We start from the raw sequence: 13,291 nt of genomic DNA, 5'->3' as shown, positions 1-13,291 counted from the left end.
AAAACTGGCTGTGCCAAATGTTATCATTTTAAAGGCCGTGAAAGAGAGGGAGCTGGGCCTAGGGGTATACACAAACCCATATGCTGGTGACAGAGATACAAGTGTAATTCTAGACTATTAGAGTGACATATAAGATCGTTCCTGCCCCAGAACATGAGACAGCTGAGGGGATTATGCAGGACAGGCTGTCATGCAATAAAATTTTCAGAAATCTGTTAACCCCAGCTCAGACCCAGTGAATATTTTATTGCTGAACACTGTAGGAAAAGGATATTTATTAACTATAGAAAGGTATAGCCAAAAGGCTGGGCGGTGGGAAGGTTATGGAGAGGCAAACTCAGTTGATCTCACACAGCAGAAGAAAGGAACGACAATGGGAGGGTGTGTATCTTCCGTGTGTCAGGAAACATTTGCATCAGAGAAGGAAATAGTCTGTAATAAATAGATGACATTGAAACTGGAAAGGGAGGGGAACTAGTACTTAAGGCAATGTGTAATCTCTGTGTTATTTAGTTCCATGGGCAAACTAAAGTTCAGCAAACGGCCAGGCAAATAGAATGGCATATATTGCAAAATTTGGATATCACAGTTTCTTGATATCAGCACACTCACATCTATATGAAGAAATTTCACCACTTCACAATCTTAATGTGTGCCTAAAGTCTCATATAAACTTATCTTTATTCCCTAATTAAAAATATGTTTATGCCAACATTTCCCATTGTTGAGTTTGTTTTCTTTCACCTTTTGATAATTTTGTCAATTTTCCATCAACAATTTGTTTTCTTTGGGCTGATGGTAGCATCGTTCCTTGTTTTTCTGATTAATTTTCCCAGGTGATGCTGCACATATATGAGATGACCTCACACTGTTATAATTGGGGGCTTGGTCTCCTCCAGAAGATTATGCAGTGATATCTTAGAAAAAATAATTTAAATCAGTGTTTTTTCAAACTTGCCAAGTTTAAGATGTGTGAATTTCAACTTCCAGAATTCCACAGCCAGCTAGGGTTTACACATCTTAAAATTGCCAAGATTGAAAAATACTGATTTAAATGAATAAACATTCATTTTTTAAAAAAAAACAAGGAATGATCTTTTTAAAAGACAAACAGTAACTAAAAAGTTGATCTGGAATATTACTAACATTTCATTAAAATCATTGCTCTTTATTTTGTTTGCTTGTATTAATAAAATTTAAGTTCTGATAAAGATAAATGGCAGTTCTAAATTATGTAGAATATATATAAACTGACATAAACTGTAGAACAAATGTAGCGAGGAAATAAATATGATTCTTCTTTTGAACTTATTTTTGGTTTTGAGCAATTATTTTTGTATTTTACAACACACATCAATAATGTATTCAGTTAACCTCCATTACATGAGGAATGACTTTGAAAATCATCTGGTTTCTTAGAACTTTTTTAAAAAAAAAACAATGGAACAATTTTAATTCTAACTCAGCTTTTATAATAACACAAATTAATTTTTTTAAAAAAAACCCACGCTCCCTAGAAAGGTGAAATTAGTTGCATTTCCCCCCTCCTGATTTTAAAGAAGTCAATACATTTCCAATTGAGCAGTGTTAATGCAAGCGGCTATGATTACATGTGGTCGCGTTCAGTCAGCAATGTCACAGAGGTCAGCAGAGAAAAATAACATGATATGCTATTTCAAAACTGCCAAGAACTGAATGGGGAGACTGGGGTGTAAGAGGAGCTCAGGAGGGTGCACTTGGAGAACAAAAGCAGCCCTTCTGCTAATTGACTGAAAAATTATCTAGGTTCCCTGTGGGAAGCATGCAAGACTACAGCAGATGGAGGCGGCTCGGACACTGTGGTGCAGAACGCTCCTCAAAAACCTGCTGTGAATCTGCCCGCAATTATGGGTCACAACATTTTTCCTTGTTTAACAGAGTGCAAGGAGCAAGACAAACAGAGGGGTAGCCAAATGGAAAGGTGATAACCTATTAAGAATCAGGCTGTTAAACTATTATTTTAACTACTGGATAACTGGAATTCCTTGAAGGTCTGAGATTCATGCGCTGTTCTATGGGCAATAGTGAAGTCACCTTGGAGGCATTTATATTGAGAATCTGGCACAAATATCCCTTGCTGTTTGAATCTTTTATTTGCTGTAGGATCAACACCCTGCATTACCATGTTACAGTATATACAAATATAGACCAGCACAGAAAGCATCTATATAGCAGCTCATCATTTAGATCAATGCCAAATCATAATGAAGAAATATTCTGGACTATATTAATGAAGAAAAGTGTCAGAGTTAGGTCTCCATTCTCCCATTTAAACATTTAAAATTTCAGTACAATAATATATGTCTTTTAAAAAAAACTTAATGAGTTTTAATAGAATATGGATTGGATTGCTATACTTTTACCTCATAACATCACAATGTTCCAGAAATACTTCTATGGAATTATTTATCCCTGGCTCACATTTGTAATATTTGAATTACCAACAGACAGATTACAACTGGATAGGATAGGAACATCTGCATCACTATTTCTTCACACATTTTTCAAAAGACATTACACGATTATTGTAGCTATATAAAAAAGTACGTCAGGGAAATAACTTCTGCACCACTGTAAAAGAAGGCCCACAGTTGCACACTTTTTCTCCAATAATCATTCTGTAGTATCTTTAGCTTTTTGATCAATCCAATGCATCCTCCAGAAACTTCCATATCTAAACTGTATTAATACACAGCATACAAATAGATCATGTCAAGCAATTAAGTGAGTGCATGATTGCTAATTTAACCTTTTGCTCTTAGCTAGAACAATAGTAGAGCTAATAAGTAAGTAACCTTTAACCTAGATACACAGAGAGTAGAGCAAGTAATCTTTAAACTTAAGTAGAACAGAGGAGCAGGATCTTTGGTCAATATAATGTCAAGATATGCATTCCATATCATTGGCAATAATTGACAATAACCTACAATATAGCTTTCTACATATGGGTGAAAATTGCAAATCTGGGGCGTAAGCACTTCTGATATCAATTTGAGGATCACGTATTTGGATGGTCTCTGATATAGTTAGTACAAATCTAATAAAGTTGTGAGCCGCCCCGAGTCTATGGCGGCATACAAATCTAATAAATAAATAAATAAATAAAATAAAATAGAAAGAGGAAGGGAGGCTAAAGGCTAGGTTAGAACTTTTCACGTTTTCATTTGAATGTTTTTCTTCCAGATTCTATGTTTTTTCGTCATATATAGCTTGGTCCTCCAACTAAGATGAAAATTGATCTGGAACATGTGTTAGCTGTGAATTTGGCAACAATGGCTCTTTTAAGTATATTGTGAAATCCTGATTAGCCTAAAATCTCTCCTCACATATGTAATTTAATTGATATTAAATTTTTGTAACACAGGTTTTCTTTTAAATGCTCAAAGGGAAACTAACAGTGTTAAAACTGCATATATGTTGTGTGTATGTTTTTTAAATTGTGGGTTTTTAGTTTTTCAAGTATTAGATTTGTATTCTACATTGTTTTCTATTACTGCTGTAAGCTGCCCTGAGTCTACGGAGAGGGGCGGCATACAAATTTAATTATTATTATTATTATTATTATTATTATTATTATTATTATTAATAATAATAATAATAATGATGATGTATATGTTTATTGAAGTAATGATTAGTTGGTTAGATTGTGCTATCAATGTAAATGCGCCTTATAATATTACAAAATGTCTTGGATTTCTGCATGTAGAGCCGAGGTGGTGCAGCAGGTAGAGTGCTGTACTGCAGGCCACTAAAGCTGACTGTAGATCTGCAGGTCAGCGGTTCAGATCTCATAACCGGCTCAAAGTTGATTCAGCCTTCCATCCTTCTGAGGTGGGTAAAATGAGGACCCTGATTGTGGGGCAATATGCTGGCTCTATTAAAAAGTGTTATTGCTAACATGTTGTAAGTCGCCCTGAGTCTAAGGAGAAGGGCGGCATGCATAAATAAATAAATAAATAAATAAATAAATAAATAAATAAATAAATAAATAATTAAATAAATAAACAAATAAACAAATAAATAAATAAATAAATAAATAAATAAATAAATAAATAAATAAATAAATAAATAAATGAATGAATGAATGAATGAATGAATGAAGAAAGAAAGAAAGAAAGAAAGAAAGAAAGAAATATAGTATACTCAACATTTTCTTAAAATATATCCCTGAGTTCTGATAGAATGGCTTGTCTTTTTTTTAACCAGTAGTACCCTGTTTTCAACAAAATAAGACATCCCCTGATAATAAGCCCAAACGGGTTTGAATGCCTGGCAATAAGGCCAAGAGTTCATTTCAGGATTAAAAAAAAAATAAGACAGTAGTCAGTTATGAGGTGAAGAATACATATTTTAGCAACAGTAGTAATTCATGTTTGTAAAATGTAGTTATGACTTTATTTTTTCCACTGACACTTTATTTTTTTCCCCTGCTTGGAATATGTTTTTCAAATGTCTACATACATAATCTGTGTTTATGAGAAATGTGGTAGCTTCAAAAAGGGACAGTTCCTAGAGACATCAAAATTGAATTTTCATCAATTTCAATAGACATTCTAGAATAGTAGAACTTAAGAATGAAGACCTAGTGAGAATGCCCTAAAGCGCCAAGAAAATTCACAAGCCACGAGCATGAGATTTCTATGCCAAAGCTTGTAGAAAACAATCGGCAGGTATCTACAGTATCTAGCACCCTGCTATTGAAACTACTTGGGAAGGAGAGAAGTATTGAAGAAAATAAAATACATCCCCTTGATGGTATCAGTATGAGCCCAACAGAGTTTAGGAAGCACTCTGTTGCTTCACTGAATATCCCTCCTCTACATACTGTGCTTGGTCTTGATCCCACCAAATATTTGCCAACAAAGAAAGTATGCCTCAACCACCCACTACAACAAGAATGGACAGTGCATGAGTCATGTGATCCCCAATTCTGGCAGGGCAAAGATCCCCAAGATTAGATGACAATACAGTGGCTTTTGGTGGCATTATGTTTTTAAAACGGAGAGTTCAACTAGCTGTCTTTAAGTTTAATGCAATATTTTGTTTTTCCTAGCAAGAAAAACAGTCTGGGAAAAAACAACATAAAATATAACAAAGGGCCTCTCTAGTCATGAATGAAATTTTAAAACAAGATTGTGAATAATCATTCAAGTGTTTTTTTCTTGCAGATGTTTCATTACCCAAATGCACTAATCATGTTACCTAGTTTGGATAATGAAACGTCTACAAGAAAAAACAATCAGACTCAGATATTATCAAAGCAACCCTTATTTTAACTCTGAGCTACAAATATTTTCCTTCATTTACTATCTTTGCATTTCTTACTTTTTGATGATCATGAATTTGATCAGTGTTTATCAAGAAGGGGCAGGCTACCTAGGGTCGTTGATGTAATTGATTAATTACATCAATTACATCAACAACCCCAGGTGTTACCCCACTGACTCACCAGGGAGTTTCAACACAACTTGCAGCTGCTGAGCCATCAAACCACACCCACCCTCCAGTATTTATAGAGGGAAGGCATCTCAGGTCTTGCTGTGTTCGCCCTAGAACAAGGACAGAATCACCAGCCTGAAGATGACGAGTGGAACCTCGTCGAAATGTCACTATAAATCTCTGAATCCTACACGGGAAGAAACCCGAATATGCCAAGACCTTCATACCTGTACCCGTGAAAACATATGTGTGTGTGTGTGTTTGTATATTTTCACGGGTACAAGAATGAAGGTCTTGGCATCTTCGGGTTTCTTCACCTGTAATTTTTAGAGATTCCTGGTGACATTTCGATGAGGTCCCACAAGATGATGAGTAGAACCTCGTCAAAACATCATCAGGAATCTCTGAAACTTACATGGGAAGAAACCTGAATATGCCAAGACCTTCATACTTGTACCCATGAAAATCTACGAAAACACACACACACACACACACACACACACACACATATATTTGTAGCCTGCCCCTTCTTGATAAACTCTGATGAAGTTCATGATCATCAAAAAATAATGGACCATGGATTATGTGGCTAACCATCTAGACCAGGGCTGTCAAACTCCCGGTCCTTGGGCTGAATTCATCACATGTTGGCCATGCCCACACCCAGTTTAGTGAAGGGGAAAAAGTCTTTATATGTCACATGACACCACCATGAAGACATGAGTTTGACACCCCTGATCTAGACCAGAGGTAGGTTCTTCCTGGTTTGGACTGGATCACCCAAACTGGTAATGACTCGCTGGTAATGTCACTGTCGGTGCTGGTCCGTGTACACTGCCACCTTTTTAAAGGAATTTGTTGCAAATTTTTCCCTGTTTGGATGGTTTTCCGCTGCTTGAAAAAGGGCCCTCCCACTCATTCCCAGGTTAATACTGACCTTAATTTCTTTACCTGAAGCACAGCTAATTAGCTCCTCAGTTGTGTTTTGGATTGATTCCTGGCAGAAGCCAAATTGCATGAGAAGAAGACTGCATGAGTGGAGTGAGTATACACACACAAAATGTCATGATGCGAAGTTAAGTGGAAACCCCCCCCCCCCTGATCTTATTCATAAAAAGGATACAGCACAAACTGGTGAAAGATGTTCTGTTCTACAAAATATTTTAATGTTGCTAATCACAGAATTAAAAGCACAGAATTTGATCCTTAAAGGGGATTATTTCCACTTCTTTACCTGGAGCTGATCAAATGGAGAAATACATTATTAAATCTTAGTGTTGCACTTGATGGATTCAGGTATATGTCATATACCACTGGAAATAAAATAGAACTTTATGATAGGTTTTCTTGTAAATGCCATAAAGCCAAGCAGAAATCCCCTGGAAGCAGGTCTGGAAATGATGATCTAGATATGAACAGAGTTATTGAAAATCATACATAGCTCAGATAACACCCCCCCCCCCAAAAAAAAAGCAATGACTGGAAGCACTGAAAACTGCTAAAGGGTCCACAACATTCTGTGGGCTTCTAGAATCCAGCTCTCCTATAACAGAATCTTCCCACAGGGCAATTGTGCCCCTGGTTTTGGCATTGTCACAGCCAAAACCAGGTCTAAAACGAGATTGAAATGGACCTACCAAATTTGTTTTATTCAGCCACCATTCATTGAGAACTTCACTTCATTTTCATCATTTCATCTGGGTCCATTTATTTTTTCCTTTCCAGGAATAATCTCACCAAGGGCTTTTTTAATGAGGCTTCACCCCTTCTTGGACTGAGCTGAGCTATAATGAGCCATAGAAGCAAAATAATTGACCAAATTCTACTAAGCTCTTTTTCTTGATCTGTGGGACATAAGAACTGAAAGTAATCAAAAGAATATGACCAGATACTGCCCTGGACACTTCTGCAGTACAGTCTCCTTACTGCTAAGATATAGATTTTTTTTTAATTTGGTAGGGAACAGAAATGGATAAATAGTAATGGATGACAATTTATTCAGCTCTCATTATAAATGCAAGCATTTGCCATTTGTATTTTTGAATGTAAATTGACTAAATCACATTCATAAACTAAATTCTGAACATTTCAGGACTTATCCTGCACATAAGATGCATAAATTGGCAAAATTATAGACGGAGGCTTGATGAAATCTGTTTATTAGAAAAAGCACATATAATTGAACTTTTGGCCTGTACTTTTGAATTGAATGCTGTAACAACATGTGTACACTGGAAAAACTGCACAATTTATTTAGATTTTTTAATTTAAAAAATATGGTGATATAAAAATTAACACTAAAACATGAGAACTGAGTGAAAGTAAATCTGGCAGATCTGCTTTTCTTTAGAGTGTATTGTCTTATAAAACTGGTAACTTTGATTCAGTCAAGATATAGGAAACTAGTTAAATAAGCCATTAGAACAAGAGGATATATGTTACTCTCAAATGTCCATTAAATCTGAATTTATATCATTTGCATAAATTTACATAATTTGTGTGATGACAAAATTATGCAAATAGAGTAATTTACATTAATTGTCTGCCATACAGATGCAATGACCTGTCCATTATTTTGGGGTGATGTCTGAAGGAGAATTTTGTTTGATATTTTTGAAGTCCACTAAATCAAAATGTGTTCAACTGAAGGTTTACTATATAGTGAGTGTGGATTTGAGGGAATTATTGAATTATTCAAATTAATTCAAATGCTCAGGACAAACTATAAACTTCCATCTAGATCTGGATAAAGCTAGATAAATATTTGAAATCCTCAGGGCCAACATCAGACTTGGCATCATTAGATATCAACTGATTCCATCCTCAGCATTTCTATTCATTTTCCTTGCCTTTTCGGACTATTCTCCTGCCCTTCCAATGTATACTAGCAATGGAAAAGGAAAGGAAGAGCAGTCTCTATGATTGTAGCATTAATGCATTTCCTAACTCTATTTCCATGGAGGGAATAAACAAATATATATTCAACTTGTAAAGGGAGATAAGTACCCCAAGGTTACTTTCACTGCTGCATAGTTTATATGCATATTATCACACATTGCTAATAAAATGGTGCATTTTTAAATCTTGTATGCCTTGTTTAGGGATGCAATGGCTCAGTGGCTAAGACACTGTGCTTGTCAATCAGAAAGATTGGCAGTTCAGCGGTTCGAATCCCTTGCAGTGTGTAACAGAGTGAGCTCCCAATACTTGTCCCAGCTTCTGCCAACCTAGTAGTTCTAAAGCATGTAAAAATTCAAATGGAAAAATAGGGACCACCTTGGTGGGAAGGTAACAGTGTTCCATGCGACTTTGGTGTTTAATCATGCTGGCCACATAACTATGTAATCATTATCAGACAGCGTTGCTTCTTTGGCTTAGAAACAGAGATGAGCTCCTAGAGTTGAGAATGACTAGCATGCATATGTGGGGGAACCTCTACCTTTTTATGCCTTGATTGATTTTATATGTTCTATTTTGTACCTGTATCCTATATGTTTTATTTGGTAAGTCTTATTTAGTTTGGATTGCTCACCTGTAATAAAACAGTTTGATTGACTAAATAACAATCTGCCTTGCATTCTCTTCTTCTGATCAATGTTGTGAGTTTGGGCCCAGGGGAAGTGCAAGTAGGAGAATAGTGTGGCCATGGCAAGAAAGTCCCTGTATAAATATTGGGATATAACTGGCTGGAAAAAAGGAAAATATTAAGATAAGAAAAAAAATGAAAAAGAAGGATTAAAGTCAAATATCGGAGATGAAAGGGAATGAAAGAAAAATATTTAATAGAGTAAGAACAAAGTATAGAAAATGTAAATGTCTTGTGAATATTAGCTACATAACAATAAATAAGCATTATGAGAAATGTAATACAGATAAGTCACACATCGTCCACTCTTCAGGAGTGGGAGAGGCCTAGAGCATCCTGGTCCGTGGGCCACCTTGATTTTGTAGGTCCATTTCATGGCCAAACATTTCTGGTAATTGTTGACACATACTCCAGATGGTTGGAGATTATATTAATGGAGTCAACCACTGCCAAGGTGGTAATCCGAACACTCCAAAAACTATTTTCCACTCACGGATTACCAGACAATGGGCACCAGTTTACGGGCACATAATTTGAAGGTTTCTTAGCCAAATATTTGTCACACATTGACTGCTCCTTTCCATCTGGCCAGTAATGGTAATGCTGAACATATGGTCAGATCAGCCAAGGAAGAACTTGGGCGCCTAGGCCTAGATGACTGGCAAGCCAGACTAGATAAATTTCCACTGGTGCAACTTATAACACCAAGTGCAACCATAGGAAAAAGCCCAACTGAGCTGCTAATGGGCCAGCAGCTCCACTCTGTACTGGACAGGTTGTACCCCAACCACAAGGAGAAGATCGCTCAAAAACAAACCAGGTGATTTAAAATAAACAACCATGTGTTTGCAAGGAATTTTGCTGAGGGATCCCTATGGTTACCTGGAGAAATAGTCAGGATTACAGGTCCCCAGTCCTATGTTGTGTTATTAGCAGATGGGAGGAAATAGTGGCAGCCCACATTGCCCAAATAATGATTTCCCTACAGTTGAGTCAAACCTGAGGATGACAGAATACCAACTTGAAGATCCAGGTTTCCAGCGACATTACAACGCCAAACCCGTTCCAATAGAATCCATGACCCCATCCAAAAGTTTCCAGGAGCTTCCACAGGAAGGGCCAGAGATGACAGCATACCCAACCTCTCTGGCCAAAGCCAACTTCCCTACTGAACAACACAGGTCAACCAGGGTTCCTAAATGCCCTGCCAGACTATGGGACTATGTATGCTAATTGTATGGTTCCAACTAAGATGGGAGGGGTGTTGGATATTGAGATTGCCCGGTTACTTCAAGCAGGGAAAGGGAGACCACTGATTGGCTGAGCCATCAGACAGCTCCCTATAAAAGGGGAAACTGTCAGCCTGGCTCTCTGATGGCTCTTGTACATAGTTAATAAAAAGCCCCTGTTTGAAAACCTTTTCAATACCAGGACTTAACAATACAGTTGTTAATTTAGCTTGCTTCTCAAATTATAGGACAGTGATTTTTAGAGTTAGTACACATGAGCCTACCTAATAATTCACATTTTTTTAAACCTAGCCTGAGAAGGAATTAGAGCAGAGACACAGAAAATCCACAGAATTAAATGTTAGTCTCATGTTCTTAAAATGCCTGAATAACTGTACTGCAATGATATTTGCAGTATCACAATACAATTTGATTCCAATTGTAAAAATAATATACCTCAATAGCCTATGTTATTACAGTCACTTGTTATTTGTTTCTAGTGTTTACTGTGTTCTCTCCATCACCATTATTTTAATGGGTCATGAAGACTTTTCACTTTAGAAAGACTGAGGACAAGCAAATGATGTGATTTTCAACTACTGACACGAGCAACTTATTTTAGTGGTTGTAGTTTTCTGCTGCTGCTTCTTTGTACCCATGTTGTTTTGCAAGGGCTAGATTTAATGGATAATCTTTCGTTCTCCATTTGTTTCACTAGCAAAATTATTGGTGGCTTTCCACACTTTGTTTTGATCTTTGGAGACTGTAATAAAGAGAGTTTGACTTCTTGGTTTGAGTTATTTCATGGAAAATAAAAGATATTTTATTTTGCTCATTTTTTTTTTTAGGTTGCAAAATTATCCCCCCAGAAAAGCCCACTAAGAGGTTTAGTAATCAGTTATAAATTTAGTGCCCAATTGGGCTATACTTCAATTACATAGATAGAAAGTTGAAGATTTGTTGACATGCTTAGACATTCATAGTACAATCATTTTTGGAATTTTCTTTATTTTACTCTCCCCCCCCCCCCTATTTTCTTGTATGGTTTTGTTTTTATATTATTCTACAATGTACTCTTTTCTTCCAATAAATGGGTGGAATATGTTTCACATTACCAATGTATCTGAAAAACACACACACACACACACCCCTAAACAATAGCTAAAAGCAAAGCCTATAAAAGGAGCAAAATAAATGTGTAAATAAATAAGATCCTTTATTCTAAAGAGAATTGAAAAAAATGCCCATTTGTTACAAAAATGCAGGAAAATAATTGGGAGCACCATTCCACAATTAACGTAACACAACAAGAAAAACTCATCATATCACAAAATATGGTATATGCACAGAAGACCTGTGTGGAATGCTCTTATATAATTAGTTTCATTCTAAAGAATAAAATAGAATAGAATAGAATAGAATAGAATGCATTATTGGCAAGTGTGATTGGACGCACAAGGAATTTTTCTTTGGTGCATATGCTCTCAGTATACAAAAAAGAAAAGATGCATTGGTCAAGAATCATGAGGTACAACACTTAATGATTGCCACAGGGTAAAATAAGCAATATTAATATAAACCATATGGATACAAGCAACAAGTTATAGTTATACAGTCATAAGTGGAAGGAGATGGGGGATAGGAAGGATGGGAAGACTAGTAGTAATAGTAATGTACCCTTAATGAATAGTTTGACAGTGGTGAAAGAATTATTTGTTTAGCAGAGTGATGGCATTCAGGGAAAAACTGTTCTTGTGTCTAGCATCATTTTGAGGGTAGGAGTTGAAACAATTTAGGTCCAGGATGAGAGGGGTCAGTAAATATTTTGATCGCCCACTTTTTGACTTGTGCAGTAGTATACAGGTCCTCAATGGAAGGCAGGTTGGCAGCAATTGTTTTTTCTGCAGTTCTGATTATCTTCTGAAGTCCGTGTCTGTCTTATTGGGTTGCAGAACCAAACCAAACAGTTATAGAGGTGCAGTAATAATGTATGAAAGGTTTTAAAGGTTAAAACCAGTATTTTAGATTAGTAAACTTAATATATATACTAATTGCTAAGCAACTACAGTTTCTAATATGGTAGCAATGTATCCTAATTTATAAAGGATAATCCTCTATTACTCTTTATAACTACATTTAGTTATAAAGTATGAAGACTTCCTACATTTGATAGGATGTGTGGTCCATATCTGGTTTAAAGATAAAGAATCAAAAGAAAAAGGGGTTAATGAAGCTATTCATTAACAACAGTCAGCAAAGTTCATAGGAAAACCAGCATGTATCTAACTAAGGTAGAATCAGGGGTGGGCTACTGCTCATACCTAGGGGGGGGGATGCAGTAGGGTAGCAAAAATGGAGCTCCACCCCAGAGTACCCAATTTGCACTGAAAGACATTGAAAGAAAATGCAGGGCATCCTGCATAAGCCATGGCCACAGTGTGGTAGTAAAAGGTTTGGTAGCCCTTCATCAGGTGCAATGTATTGCATTTCAACAAAGGTACTCTAGTAGCAATCAGACATCAAGTTCTTGGAGTTTAATACGTTGGTTGCTTAAAATTCCAAAATCCAGCAATTAGTCTAAAAGAAGTAAGGAATACTGTATCTAGGAGCTGATTTTATATGGAACAAGTAAATAGAACTTTCAATCTACTTCTGCTTCCTCTCAACCTTTCTTCATTTCAAAAGCAGAGTTGGAAATTCCTTTGCTGCTGCTACTTTTAAGCAATTAGGAATTAGCTCTCTTTATCAATCTTTCACAAATCAACCAGAGGCTTATTAACAGGAATAGAGCTGTCTTTTATCTATCCCAAATTATTGCAATTATTTCTAAATTATAGCATGAGTATATATGTGTGTCTATCAATTGCACACATTTCAGTGCCAGTCTGTGGGCTTATTTGTTCTCTTCTGTAGTGCATTTCCTTTCTGTGGGAGTGTCACGTTACGGTAATATAAACTTGCCATGACAAGAGCAAGTGTTGTTGAAGAGAGCTCTCTC

The sequence above is a fragment of the Erythrolamprus reginae genome, chromosome 3 (assembly GCF_031021105.1).
Source record: "Erythrolamprus reginae isolate rEryReg1 chromosome 3, rEryReg1.hap1, whole genome shotgun sequence".
Classification (NCBI taxonomy): Eukaryota; Metazoa; Chordata; class Lepidosauria; order Squamata; family Dipsadidae; genus Erythrolamprus; species Erythrolamprus reginae.
This window is presented reverse-complemented; position numbering follows the sequence as displayed.